The sequence below is a fragment of the Amblyraja radiata genome, chromosome 47, assembly GCF_010909765.2.
Source record: "Amblyraja radiata isolate CabotCenter1 chromosome 47, sAmbRad1.1.pri, whole genome shotgun sequence".
Classification (NCBI taxonomy): domain Eukaryota; kingdom Metazoa; phylum Chordata; class Chondrichthyes; order Rajiformes; family Rajidae; genus Amblyraja; species Amblyraja radiata.
This window is the reverse complement of record NC_046002.1, coordinates 954,354-967,836: the sequence shown is the minus strand read 5'-3', so window position 1 is coordinate 967,836 and position 13,483 is coordinate 954,354. Positions and strand designations below refer to the sequence as shown.

The following is a 13,483-nucleotide window of genomic DNA, read 5'->3' as shown; positions in this document are numbered from 1 at the left end:
AAGGCAGGAACGGGGTACTGATTGGGGATGATCAGCCATGATCACATTGAATGGCGGTGCTGGCTTGAAGGGCCGAATGGCCTCTACTCCTGCACCTATTGTCTATTGTCTATTAACTAGATTTTACAGATATAGTAAAAGATCTGTAAAATATATCTATTTTTTAACAGAGTTTGCACCTCGCCCACACACAAGGAATTCATTATTACTTCCAATGTCCAATCAATCTGCTAGCGATATGCAGTTGGGATGTTGGAGAACATGCAAACTCCACACAGACAGCGGCGGAGGTCGGGAACGTTAGATCTTTGAGGCAGCAGCACCACCTACTGATGTGATGCGAAAGCAAGCTCTTGCAAACGGAATAACATTCTCGGGGAATCGAAAGACAGGCCAGTTCCCTCCTGTGACCTCCTCATTCCTTACGGAGAACTAGCTTGGCGCTTAGATAGTGTTTGTCATAACTACACTGTCCAAAATATTTCATAGCCAACTCCTATGTCTAGTCACTCTTGTGCTTTGGGAAACACTCAGTCCAACTTGTGCAGGGAAAAATCCTCCAACTTGTAAAAAGAAAAAAACCTCTGGCCAAAGACACAGAATACTTGGGGAGATTATCTATTTTCCGTCCTTACTTGGGGCATCTACTTTAGTTTAGTTTAGAGATACAGCACCGAAACAGGCCCTTCGGCCCACCGAGTCTGCACCTAACCCCCCCTCCCCCGCACATTAACACTATCCTACAGTCTGAAGGAAGAAACTCAGCGGGTGCAGCAGCATCTATGGAGCGAAGGAAATAGGCAACGTTTCGGGACGAAACGTTGCCTATTTCCTTCGCTCCATAGATGCTGCTGCACCCGCTGAGTTTCTCCAGCACTTTTGTCTACCACACACTGTCTTACACACACTAATAATAATAATGGATGGGATTTCTAATACTCAAGGCGCTTTACATCGCATTATTCATTCACTCCTCAGTCACACTCGGTGGTGGTAAGCTACTTCTGTAGCCACAGCTGCCCTGGGGCAGACTGACGGAAGCGTGGCTGCCAATCTGCGCCTACGGCCCCTCCGACCACCACCAATCACTCACACACATTCACACACAGGCAAAGGTGGGTGAAGTGTCTTACCCAAGGACACAACGACAGTATGCGCTCCAAGCGGGATTCGAACCGGCTACCTTCCGGTTGCCAGCCGAACACTTAGCCCATTGTGCCATCTGTCGTCCCAAAAGGGACAATTTACAATTTAACCAAGCCACTTAACCCGCAAACCTGTACGTCTTTGGAGTGTGGGTGGATACCGGAGGAAATAGGCGCAGACTATTTTCTAAATGGGGAGAGAGTCCAGAAATCGTAAGATGCAAAGGGACTCGGGAGGGCTGGTGCAGGATTCCCCAAGAACGTTAATCAGCAAGTCGAATCGGTAGTCTATTGTCTAAAGAAGGCAAACGCAATGCTATAGAAACATAGAAACAGAGAAAATAGGTGCAGGAGTAGGCCACAACAAAAACAACTTTTCACTGTCCTTCAGTATAGGTCAGAACAAAAATCTAATCTAAAAAAATGTGAATTTCTCGCGGTTCATAGAAACAGAAAATAGGTGCAGGAGTAGAGGCCATTCGGCCCTTCGAGCCTGCACCATTCGCCATTCAATACGATCATGGCTGATCATCCAACTCAGTATCCTGTACCTGCCTTCTCTCCATACCCCCTGATCCCTTTAGCCACAAGGGCCACATTTAACTCCCTCTTAAATATAGCCAATGAACTGTGGCCTCAACTACCTTCTGTGGCAGAGAGTTCCACAGATTCACCACTCTCTGTGTGTGAAAAATGTTTTCCTCATCTCGGTCCTAAAAGGTTTCCCCCTTATCCTTAAACTGTGACCCCTTGTTCTGGACTTCCCCAACATCGGGAACAATCTTCCTGCATCTAGCCTGTCCAACCCCTTAAGAATTTTGTACGTTTCTATAAGATCCCCCCTCAATCTTCTAAATTCTAGCGAGTACAAGCCGAGTCTATCCAGTCTTTCTTCATATGAAAGTCCTGCCATCCCAGGAATCAGTCTGGTGAACCTTCTCTGTACTCCCTCTATGGCAAGAATGTCTTTCCTCAGATTAGGAGACCAAAACTGTACGCAATACTCCAGGTGTGGTCTCACCAAGACCCTGTACAACTGCAGTAGAACCTCCCTGCTCCTATACTCAAATCCTTTTGCTATGAATGCTAACATGCCATTTATTTCAAGAGGGGTAGAATACAAAAACAGAGCACCGCCATTCAATGTGATCACGGCTGATCATCCCCAATCAGTACCCCGTTCCTGCCTTCTCCCCATATCCCCTGTCTCTGCTATTTTTAAGAGCCCTATCTATCTAGCTCTCTGTTGAAAGCATCCAGAGAATCGGCCTCCACCGCCCTCTGAGGCAGAGAATTCCACAGACACACAACTCTCTGTGAGAAAAAGTGTTTCCTCGTCTCCGTTCTAAATGGCTTACCCCTTATTCTTGGATGGAGTCGGGGGGGGGGGTAAATGGACAGGTGTTGCATCACCTATGGTCGCAGGGGAAAGTGCTCGGGGAGGGGGTGGACGAGTTGACCAGGTGTGTAGGTTAATTGGCTTGGTATAATTGCCCCTAGTGTGTGTAGGATGGTGTTTGTGTGCAGGTTATCCATCACTGGCCGTCACGGACTCGGTGGGCCGAAGGGCCTGTTTCCACGCTATATCTCTAAACACTGACCCACACGTGATGGGTTCCCCCAGCGGTTGCTTGTTAAACGCTGAGAGGACGAGTACGATTAGAGTCATGTTTAGGCCAGAATTGCTTTGTTTGGTTATCAAGATCATCCCATAAAAGTCTTGGGAAGCAGACACATCTAGCTCCCAATGGAAAGTGGTCATTGTTTTATCATTAGTCATAGGAAGATGAACGCAACACCATGGAACGAGACTTGGCATCACTTATTTATAATCAAACAAGATTCACACAAAGGGTGGTGGGTGTTGACATGGATAGAAAATTGGTTGGCAGACCGGAAGCAAAGAGTAGGAGTGAACGGGTCCTTTTCAGAATGGCAGGCAGTGTTGGAATGATGAGAGTGGCTCCAGAGAGGGAGAGATCCCTTTCATAAGTTACAGGAGCAGAATTAGGCCATTTGGTGCATCAAATCTCCTCCGCCATTCAATCATGACCGATCTATCTTCCCCTCTCCACCCCAGTCTCCCCATAACCCTTGACACGCATACTGATCATGAATTTGCCTTAAAAAAAACCCCATTGACATGGCTTCCACAGCCGTCTGAAGCAATCAATCCCACAGATTCACCACCCTCTGACAAAAAAAAATTCCTCCTCATCTCCTTTCCAAAGATACATCCTCTAATTCTGAGGCTGTGCCCTCTGGTCCTAGACTCTCCCACTAGTGGAAACATCCTCTCCACATCCACTCTATCCAGGTCTTTCACTATTCAGTAAGTTTCAATGAGGTTCCCTCCCCTTCATCCTTCTAAACTCCAGCGAGTACAGTCCCAGTGCCGACAAACGCTCATCGTATGTTAACCCACTCATTCCTGGGATCGTTCTTGTAAACCTCCTCTGGACCCTCTCCAGAGCCAGCACATCCTTCCTTGGATAACAGGGCCCAAAACTGCTCACAATATTCCAAATGCAGTCTGACCAGTGCCTTATAAAGCCTTTGTGATTCAATGTGGCCAGTGTTGGCAGGGACAGGGGCGTGGAGAACCAAGAGAATTTGATACAACACTACGAAGGCCAGGTTTACAGAACTAGCAGACAGCAGAGTCTGTAAGAGACACAAGGAACTGTACATTCTGGAATGGTGAGTAGAACACAAAGTGCTGGAGTAATTCAGTAGCCAGGTGATATCTCTGGAGTGCCACATAGTGCTGGAGTAACTCAATGAGTCGTGAAACATTCGGATGAAGTTACTCCAGCACTTTGTGTGTTTTATTGGTAAACCAACACCTGCAGTGCCTTGTTTCTACATCTCTGGAGCGACATGGACAGCAGACATAGAAAATAGGAGTAGGCCATTCGGCCCTTCGAGCCAGCACCGCCATTCAATATGATCATGGCTGATCATCCCAAATCAGTACCCCGTTCCTGCTCTTTCCCCATATCCCTTGATTCCGTTAGCTCTAAGAGCCATATCTAACTCTCTCTTGAAAACATCCAGGAAATTGGCCTCCACTGCCTTCTGTGGCTGAGGATTCCACAGATTCACAACTCTCTGGGTGAAGAAGCTTTTCCTCATCTCAGTCCTAAAACCCCTAATTCTTAAACTGTGATCCCTGGTTCTGGACTCCCCCAACATGGGGAACAATCTTCCTGTATCTAGCCTGTCCAATCCCTTAAGAATGTTATATCTTTCTCTACGATCCCCTCTCATCCTTCTAAATTCCAGAGAACACAAGCCCAGTCAACACATTTTATCATCATATGTCAGTCCCGCCATCCCGGGAATTTACCTGATCAACCTACGCTGCACTCCTTCAATGGAAAAAATGTCCTTCCTCACACTAGGAGATCAAAACTGCACATAATACTCCAGGTGTGGCCTCACCAGGGCCCTGTACAACTGCAGAGGGACCTCCTTGCTCCTATATTCAAATCCTCTCGCTATGAAGGCCAACATGCCAATTGCTTTCTTCACTGCCTGCTGTACCTGCATGCTTACTTTCAGTGACAGATGTACAAGGACACCCAAGTCTTGTTGCACCTCCCCTTTTCCTAACCTGACACCATTGTGAATTGCCCCTATTGTGTAGGTTGGAGCTAGTATACGGGGTGATTGCTGGACAGCATGGACTCGGTGGGCCAAAGGGCCTGTTTCCACGCTGTACCTATGAAGTCATAAGCACCTTATATTTCACAAGAGTACCTTACAACCCAGCGGTATGAATGTTGAATTCTCCCGTTTTAGGTCATTTCTATAAACACTGCCCTCCCCCTTAACTAGTTCCACAGTTCTCAACGAGATGTAACCCTCTTGGGCTCACACTGTCTCCAGCCAACATCGGGGAACCTCCCTGCCTGAGGCCATTTGTCGTCCTGAGGCCTGTCCTAATGTTTTTTATCAAAGATCCTATAGCGGAGCGAGATGGCCCACTCGACGAAACAGACGTAGTACGGCCATGGGCAGATTCATGGGTAATTTAAGGCCCCATTTCCGTAACCGGCTTCCGTCTCCGCACCAAAGATCCCGTAGGATACTAGCGCGGAGACGGAAGCAGGTTAAGGAAACATCCTCGTAAAAATAAAAATCTTCTCCTCATTTTCAGAATTTTAATTTATGAACACAAACTGTTCCCCCGCAACGTTGATTACACTGCGAGTCGGGTCGGGTCGGGTTACTGAAATGGCCGACGTTCCGCTCCGTTGCATACTACACCTCAGCCCATTGCATTTAGCAGGAGTTGTCTATCTTGCTCCGCTACAGGATCTTAGGTTTTTATTGCTTCCAGTCCCCTCCCCCAAACAATCGGTCAGAAGATAGACACAAAATGCTGGAGTAACTCAGCGGGACAGGCAGCATCTCTGGAGAGAAGGAATGGGTGATGTTTTTCGGGTCGGGACCTGAAGAAAGGCCTCGACCTGAAACGTCACCTATCCAGTTCCCCAGAGATGCTACTTGACCTGCTCAGTGCTCAGCTCAGTACTGTTCAGTTTCTTGTCACATGTACCGAGGTACAGTGAAAAGCTTTTGTTGTGTGCTAACCATTCAGCAGAAAGACAATACATGATTACAATCAAGCCATTACAGTGTCTAGGTACATGATAAGGGATTAGTGCAAGGTAAAGCCAGCAAAGTCCGATCAAGGATAGTCCGAAGATCACCAATGAAGTAGATAGTAGTGTTTAAGAAGGAACTGCAGATGCTGGAAAATCGAAGGTACACACAAATGCTGGGGAAACATAGAAACATAGAAACATAGAAATTAGGTGCAGGAGTAGAGGCCATTCGGCCCTTCGAGCCTGCACCGCCATTCAATATGATCATGGCTGATCATCCAACTCAGTATCCCGTACCTGCCTTCTCTCCATACCCTCTGATCCCCTTAGCCACAAGGGCCACATCTAACTCCCTCTTAAATATAGCCAATGAACTGGCCTCGACTACCCTCTGTGGCAGGGAGTTCCAGAGATTCACCACTCTCTGTGTGAAAAAAGTTCTTCTCATCTCGGTTTTAAAGGATTTCCCCCTTATCCTTAAGCTGTGACCCCTTGTCCTGGACTTCCCCAACATCGGGAGCAATCTTCCTGCATCTAGCCTGTCCAACCCCTTAAGAAACTCAGCGGGTGCAGCAGCATCTATGGAGCGAAGGAAATAGGCAACGTTTCGGACCGAAACCCTTCTTCAGATAGTAGTTCTGGACTGCTCTCTGGTTGTGGTTGGATGATTCAGTGGCCTGATAACACCCAGGATGAAACTGTCCTTCATTTGGAGGTGTGCGTTTTCACACTTCTGCATCTTTTGCCTGATGGGAGAGGGGGAGAAGAGGGAGTCTGGTCCTTGATGATGCTGCCGGCCTTGCCGAGGCAGCGTGAGGTGTAGACGGAGTCAATGGAAGGGAGGTGGGATTGTGTGACGGTCTGGGCTGGGTCCACAATTCGCTGCAACTTCTCGCGGGTCCTGGATGGAGTTGTTCCCAAACCGTGCTGTGATGCCCCAGCATTTTGTGTCTGTCGCTGGCTTTGCTTGGTGTCTTGGACGCAGGGGTTGAAATGGAGAAGAACACTGTCTACTAGCAGCAGACTGTGTGTTTCCAGGCTGCTGAACAAAATCTAATAAAACAAGTCTGCCTTGTGGGAGCTGCTGCCAATGGAATCCGAGGTTTCCGATGTTCGACCCGAGGATACAGAAGGGATTTCTTCTGGGATTCGGGCCAATGTTCTGCCCCCAGACACCGTCAAACTTAGCCCTTCTTCCCCCACTGTTGTTTGAAATATGCAACAGGCAAAACACTGCCTCGAGGGGTTAATCCTGTGTAACAAGATTCATTGTGCTCCATCGGAGATTGTGCGTGGAAGAAAGGGAAGTATCTGCCCCTCCGTGCTCCTGCACTGGCAGCTCTTCACATCCTTGTCAAATCCCTGCACGATCTTGACTCCACCCGACCTCTGCAACCAGCAGCGGGTAGAGGCACTGCCTCACTATCCAACCCGGGTCTCTGGTCCTGTCATAAGGGATAGGAGTAGAATTAGGCCTTTCAGCCCATCTTCTGCAGTTGTACAGGGCTCTGGTGAGACCACATCTGGAGTATTGTGTCCAGTTTTGGTCTCCTAATTTGAGGAAGGACATCCTTGTGATTGAGGCAGTGCAGCGTAGGTTCACAAGATTGATCCCTGGGATGGCGGGACTGTCATGTGAGGAAAGATTGAAAAGACTGGGCTTGTATTCACTGGAGTTTAGAAGGATGAGGGGGATCTTATAGAAACATATAAAATTATAAAAGGACATAGATACATAGAAAATAGGTGCAGGAGTAGGCCATTCGGCCCTTCGAGCCTACACAGCCATTCAATATGATCATGGTTGATCATCCAACTCAGTATCCTGTACCTGCCTTCTCTCCATACCCCCTGATCCCTTTAGCCACAAGGGCCACATCTAACTCCCTCTTAAATATAGCCAATGAACTGTGGCCTCAACTACCTTCTGTGGCAGAGAATTCCACAGATTCACCACTCTCTGTGTGTGAAAAAAAATGTTTTCCTCATCTCGGTCCTAAAGGATTTCCCCCTTATCCTTAAACGGTGTGTGTGGCCCCTTGTTCTGGACTTCCCCAACATCGGGAACAATCTTCCTGCATCTAGCCTGTCCAACCCCTTAAGAATTTTGTAAGTTTCTATAAGATCCCCCCTCAATCTTCTAAATTCCAGCGAGTACAAGCCGAGTCTATCCAGTCTTTCTTCATATGAAAGTCCTGACATCCCAGGAATCAGCCTGGTGAACCTTCTCTGTACTCCCTCAATGGTAAGAATGTCCTCAGATTAGGAGACCAAAACTGTACGCAATACTCCAGGTGTGGTCTCACCAAGACCCTGTACAACTGCAGTAGAACCTCCCTGCTCCTATACTCAAATCCTTTTGCTATGAAATTACACAACCGAGCCATTTGCAGTGAATCTCCTCCGAGCCTTCGATAGGACTTTGCTTGGTCCGCATTTTATGTATTAAGTGTAGTTCTTGTCGACACGTCTGCCATCATGTCCACTCCAACCATTCAATCATGGCTGATCTATCTTTCAACCCCACAACCCCATTCTGCTGCATTGTCCCCATAACCCCCAGACACGTACTGGTGGTCACAGTGGCACAGCGGTAGAGTTGCTGCCTTACAGCGAATGCAGCGCCGGAGACCCAGGTTCGATCCCCACTACGGGTGCTGTCTGTACGGAGATTTGTACGCTCTCCCCGTGACCTGTGTGGGTTTTCTCCGAGGTCTTCGGTTTCCTCCCACACTCCAAAGACGTACAGGTTTGTGTAGTCCATGCCAGCCATCGATCACCTGATCATACTAGTTCTATGTAATCCCACTTTCTTTTACACTCCCTACACCCTAGTTTAGTTTCGATATTTGACATAGAAAAATGCCATTCAGCCCGCAGAGTCCATGCCGACCATCGATTAGTTCTTTCTCATCCATTCAGCCCGAAACGTTGCCTATTTCCTTCGCTCCATAGATGCTGCTACACCCGCTGAGTTTCTCCAGCACTTTTGTCTACCTATATATATGGATTTTCCAGCATCTGCAGTTCCTTCTTAAACACTTTATCAATGCTTGCCCTCTTTAGGGGGACCCAAGTGAAACGATGGCAAATCTTTAAAGGGCAGGGCAGACCCGAGTAATATGCATCACCCAACCAGCATCCCTAAATCAGGTGGTGGTGACACGGTGGAGCAGCGGGTAGAGCTGCTGCCTCACGGCGCCAGAGACGCGGGTTCCATCCTGACCCACGGGTGTCGTCTGTACTGGGTTTGTACGTTCTCCCCGTGACCTGCGTGGGTTTTCTCCAGGAGCTCGGGCTTCCTCCCACATTCCAAAGGCGACAGGTCTGTAGGTTTGATTGGCTTTGGTAATATTTAAAATTGTCCCTAGTGTGTGTAGGATAGTGTTTGTGTGCAGGGATCGCTGGTCGGCATGGACTCGATGGGCCGAAGGGCCTGTTTTAGTGCTGTATCTCTAATCTCAAGTTCAAGTTCAAGTGAGTTTATTGTCATGTGTCCCTGTATAGGACAATGAAATTCTTGCTTTGCTTCAGCACAACAGAACATAGTAGGCATTGACTACAAAACAGATCAGTGTGTCCATATACCATTATATAAATATATACACACATGAATAAATAAACTGATAAAGTGCAAATAACAGATAATGGGCTTTTAATGTCCAGTTTTGTCCGAGCCATGTTTAATAGCCTGATGGCTGTGGGGAAGTAACTATTCCTGAACCTGGTCGTTGCAGTCTTCAGGCTCCTGTACCTTCTAGCTGAAGGTAGCAGGGAGATGAGTGTGTGGCCAGTATAGTGTGGGCCCTTGATGATACTGCCAGCCTTTTTGAGGCAGCGACTGCGATAGATCCCCTCGATGGAAGGGAGGTCAGAGCCGATGATGGACTGGGCAGTGTTTACTACTTTTTGTAGTCTTTTCCTCTAAACTAAACTAAAAACAGATGAAGTGGTTCTTGCTGTCTGTGAAATCTCGCCGTGCCAAAACAATCTACTGTACTTCCTAAACCACAAAGTAACTCCCCACCCCCCCCCCCCCCCCCCTCAGGTGCCTCAGGACATAAATGCCGCAAGTGGGTTTAGTAATTCTGTGAACGTATTGGCGGCTTTGTCTGACACCTTCCTGGAAACTGATTTACAGTGCAGACTGGTTTATAGGTAATCAATAGAAGACTAATATCAATAACCGACAGGGAAGCATGCAGTGGGAAATCAATACCATGCTGAGAATATTGTTAGCCCTGAAACTAGCTCTGGCCCATTCCCTATGTGTGCAGAGATATCGGTTTACCAGGGAGGGTATGGATGTCAGGTTATGGGGAGAAGGCAGGAGAATGGGTGTAGGAGGGAAAGACAGATCAGCCATGATTGAATATAGTCACAAAGTGTCTACCTCGAAGGTAGACACAAATGCTGGAGTAACTCAGCAGGTGAGGCAGCATCTCTAGAGAAGGAATGGGCAACGTTTCGGGTTGAGACCCTTCTCGACCCGAAACATCGCTCATTCCTTCTCTCCTGAGATGCTGCCTCACCCGCTGAGTTACTCCAGCACTTTGTGTCAAATTCGATTTAAACCAGCGTCTGCAGTTCTTTCTTACACAAGTGTCCACCTCTTATCCCTCGTTTCCTTTCCCCCCCCGACTCTCAGTCTGAAGAAGCGTCACCCATTCCTTCTCTCCAGAGATGCTGCCTGTCCCGCTGAGTTACTCCAGCACTTTGTGTCTATCTTCGTTTTGAACCAGCCCCTGCAGTTCCTTCTTGCACATTTAGCCGTGATTGAATGGCAGAGTGGACTTGATGGGCCGAATGGCCTAATTCTGCTCCCATCACTAATGATAGGGAATCTGCTTCCCTCTGAGTGCAGGGGCAGTGACTGGAGGTCTAACGATCCTCACTCTCTCTGCTCTCCCCTCACGTATCAGCCTTGGTGTGGCAGTTGCCGAGGGGTTGGTGACGTTGGAAGAGGATCCACAAACCTGTCTTCAGTGATAGGATGGTGGTGGAGTGAGTGAAAAACCTCAAAATCACTGAGCTGTTCCTCATCGCCGTTCTAAATGGCCTACCCCATATTCTTAAACTGTGGCCCCTGGTTCTAGGCTCGCCCAACATCGGAAACATGTTTCCTGCCTCTAGCGTGTCCAATCCCTTAATAATAATGTTTCAATAAGATCCTCTCTCATCCTTCTAAATTCCAGTGAATACAAGCCCAGCCGCTCCATTCTATCAACATATGACAGTCCCGCCATCCCGGGAATTAACCTGGTGAACCTATGCTGCACTCCCTCAATAGCAAGAATGTCCTTCCTCGAATTTGGAGACCAAAACTGCACACAATACTCCAGGTGTGGTCTCACCAGGGCCATGTACAACTGCAGAAGGGCCTCCTTGCTCCTAAACACAAATCCTCTCGCATTGAAGGCCAACATGCCATTAGCTTTCTTCACTGCCTGCTGTACCTGCATGCTTACTGATGTACAAACACATCCAAGTCTCGTTGCACCTCCCCTTTTCATAATCTGACACCATTCAGATAATAATCTGCCTTCCTGTTCTTGCCACTAAAGTGCATAACCTCACATTTATCCACATTATACTGCATCTGCCCACTACTCATCCAACCTGTCCAAGTCACCCTGCAGCCTCATAGCATCCTCATCGCAGCTAACACTGCCAGCCAGCTTTGTGTCATCCGCACATTTAATTCCATCGTCTAAATCGTTAATTAATATTGTAAATAACGGCGGTCCCAGCAGTGAGCCTTGAGGCACCCCACCAGTCACTGCCTGCCATTCTGAAAAGGACCCGTTAATGCTACTCTTTGCCTCCTGTCTGCCAACCAGTTCTCTATCCATGTCAATACCCTACCCCCAACACCATGTGCTCTAACTTTGCACACTAATCTCTGGTGTGGGACCTTGTCAAAGGCTTTTTGAAAGTCGAGATACACCACATCCACTGGCCCGCCCTTATCAATTCTACTTGGGATCTATACACCTCTTTGCTCCTATACTCAACTCCTCTTGTTATGAAGGTCAACATGCCATTAGCTTTCTTCACTGCCTGCTGTACCTGCATGCAAGAAACATAGAAACATAGAAAATAGGTGCAGGAGTAGGCCATTCGGCCCTTCGAGCCTGCACCGCCATTCAATATGATCATGGCTGATCATCCAACTCAGTATCCTGTACCTGCCTTCTATCCATACCCCCTGATCCCTTTAGCCACAAGGGCCACATCTAACTCCCTCTTAAATATAGCAAATGAACTGTGTGGCCTCAACTACCTTCTGTGGCAGAGAATTCCACAGATTCACCACTCTCTGTGTGTGTGAAAAAAAATGTTTTTCTCATCTCAGTCCTAAAAGATTTCCCCCTTATCCTTAAACTGTGACCCCTTGTTCTGGACTTCCCCAACATCGAGAACAATCTTCCTGCATCTAGCCTGTCCAACCCCTTAAGAATGTTGTACGTTTCTATAAGATCCCCCCCCTCAAGACCAGTGGATGGAACGAGCGCACCTCCTGCACGCACGGCAACTCTTGCTTCATCATCGTTGGACAAATGACACCAGCGTCATCCCCAGTACAACCCTCGCCCTTCCAGAATGCCAATGCTAACGTCACTACAACCCCATTAGAATGGGAATTATGCAGCATAGACACAGGCCCTGCGGCCCAACCATGTTGAGCACCATATTCAGACATCCCTCCCCCTCCACACGCCCACGGCAGGATTATACTGGGACGTAGCAGAAGCCGGCTGTCTCTGGAATGCCCTTACCTGCCACAGTCTCGTGAGGCACAGGCCGCAAGTGTCGAAAGTCACGCAACGGGCGGAGACATCGTGGGTGAGAAACCAATGGCAGAAAGCAAGGCGGACGGGGAAATGAGACACCACCAGCTTCCAGGCACTACATCCTCTGCAAAAACAAAATAGATTGAGGATTGTGAATTATTCACGGCATCTCTGGTCACAAGCTTGTGGCTGAAGAGAAAATAAATAGGTTAACAATTCCCTTGGGGCACAAAGTTAGACACTCAAAGACTTGATCAGAACGCTGCTGGATCTGAATTTTCAGCCCAATTAGAAGCTAAGATGGTGACGAGGAATGCATTCAGTTGTGGATAGACACAGAGTGCTAGAGTAACTCAGCGGGACAGGCAGCATCTCGGGATAGAAGGAATGGGTGAGGTTTCGGGTCGGGACCCTTCTTCAGACTCAAACATTCAGTTGTGGGACAAATGCAGAAAGGCAGAGAAGTGGGAAACATCTTCCCTGCATGTGTAGGAAGGAACTGCAGATGCTAGTTTAAACCAGGGTCCCAAATAGGACAATGAAATTCTTAGATACTCAAAAATGCTGGAGAAACTCAGCGGGTGCAGCAGCATCTATGGAGCAAAGGAAATAGGCAGCGTTTCGGGCCGAAACAATCCTTGCTTGCTACAAGAGATGAGGATGAATTTCCTTAGTCATAGGGTGATGATTCTGTGGAATTCTTTGCCGCAGGCGGGTGTGGAGGCCATGCCAATGGATATTGTTAAGGCGAGATTGACAGATTCTTGATTAGTACGGGTGTCAGGGGTTATGGGGAGAAGGCAGGAGAATGGGGCTGAGAGGGAAAGATAGATCAGCCACGATTGAATGGCAGAGTAGACTTGATGGGCTGAATGGCCTAATCCTGCTCCTATAAGATGAACTGGACACTACAGTTCTGGCTGAACCCGAT

General features: G+C 47.9%; 1 long non-coding RNA gene across 1 annotated transcript; it reads right to left on the bottom strand.

Moving 5' to 3' along the window:
- Positions 1–3,526: 3,526 nt before the first annotated feature.
- Positions 3,527–12,675, bottom strand: LOC116968916. The gene is made up of 3 exons (XR_004410554.1): positions 12,538–12,675; positions 8,092–8,101; positions 3,527–3,550 (listed from the first exon to the last, which is right to left on the bottom strand). It is a non-coding gene; the product is annotated as an uncharacterized LOC116968916 (long non-coding RNA).
- Positions 12,676–13,483: the final 808 nt, after the last annotated feature.